Genomic DNA, 1,484 nt, shown 5'->3' on the forward strand with positions numbered 1-1,484 from the left:
CTTCTTAGATTAGAGCATTCATATCAAACCTTTCAAATGCTAAAAATCTTATTTTTAAAGCATTTTTAGCCCAAAAGCTTATTCCATCAAACCTATTAAATGGTATAATTTTTGTAATTGATAAACAGTTCAATCTTATATTTGAGACCGCACTGTTCACAAATTGTAAAATTTTATATTATTTTTTTATTTAGTGGGGCCCACTTTCTTTTCTTCTTTGTCTTTCTCATTCTGTTTCTTCCCTATTTCACCATTTCCCTGCTCTCTCTCTCTCTCTCTCCCTCTGCTCGACATCTCTGCCTCCATCTCTGACGAAACCCAAGCCGGAGCATCAAGCCAAGCCGATTTCTTTTTTTTATTTATTCACTCAACGTTGTCTCTCTTCTCTATCTTTCTCTTTCCTCTCTCACTTCTCTCTTCTCTCTTCTCTCTTCTCTCTCTGTGCTTTGCTGATGAGTGGGCTCCGCCGATGATTGTGCTCCGGCAATTGTGGGATGCCGATGGCTGTGGTTTGGTGATTGTGGTCATGGATCGTGGGTCTAATAGCTATGGACCGGTGGCGGCGATGGAGGTTTCTTCTTTTTCTATCTCTCTCTCTCTCTTTTTTTTGTTTTTTTTTTTGTTTTTGTTCTGCGTGGTTCTTCTTGGGTCCGATTGGGCTTCGATCGTGCAAGGCCGACACAAAACGACATGCTATCAAATCTTTGATTTGATTTTGGGAATTGATTTGGTTTTGGGTCTTGATTTGGTTGGCGTGGGTCTTGATTTGATGTATAGGTGCGAAGGAGGATGTCAAGCTGCGCCTTGGAAGAAGATGACAACGGGGAGGGAAGTGGTGTCCGTGTCTTGTGGGTTTTGATTCGGCGTGATGGGTCTGCTAGTGGGTTTGCTGGTGGCGGCGATGGTGGAGTTTTCTTTTCTTTCTTTCTTTTTTTCTGCTGTGGTTGGTGGTGGTGAGTGGATGTGGTGGTTGTGGGTGGATGTGGATGTGGAGGTGTCTTTTTGCTGTGATTTTTTTTTCTTTTTTTGTTAGTGGTGGTTGTGGTATGGGAGGTGGGTGGTTGGTTGTGTGGTGCCGGCAGTGCTGTGAGAAAGAGAGAGAAATAGAGGAGAGAGAGGAAAAATAAAAAATTATTGAAAAATAATAAAGAAACATTATTTAAATGAAATGGTAAAAAAAATAGAAGTTTTGATATAGGTGGTATTGTAAAGTGGTGTGTTATATGTTATAAAATTGGGTTTTGAGATGCTAAATGCTATATTTTTTGAGATGTTTGATAAGAATGCTCTTAGAACTTATCAGCTTCTGACATGTATGAAACACAATTAGAATACTGTCCTCAACATTAAAGGGGGAAAAAAAAAGTCCCAAATTCATGTAGGCAGGCCGGCCCAAGACATTTTGGGGCCGAAAGCGAGAACTAAAATTGGATCTTTTTTATACTTATGTATTAATTAATTTAATATTATAATATATTTCATTT

General features: G+C 39.2%; 1 long non-coding RNA gene across 1 annotated transcript; it reads left to right on the forward strand.

Annotated features, from left to right (window-relative positions):
• The first annotated feature begins 277 nt into the window (after positions 1–277).
• LOC142619177 (uncharacterized) lies at positions 278–1,254 on the forward strand. Its single transcript, XR_012841453.1, has 2 exons — positions 278–571; positions 778–1,254. It is a non-coding gene; the product is annotated as an uncharacterized LOC142619177 (long non-coding RNA).
• Positions 1,255–1,484: the final 230 nt, after the last annotated feature.

The sequence above is a fragment of the Castanea sativa genome, chromosome 12 (assembly GCF_040712315.1).
Source record: "Castanea sativa cultivar Marrone di Chiusa Pesio chromosome 12, ASM4071231v1".
NCBI classification, from domain to species: domain Eukaryota; kingdom Viridiplantae; phylum Streptophyta; class Magnoliopsida; order Fagales; family Fagaceae; genus Castanea; species Castanea sativa.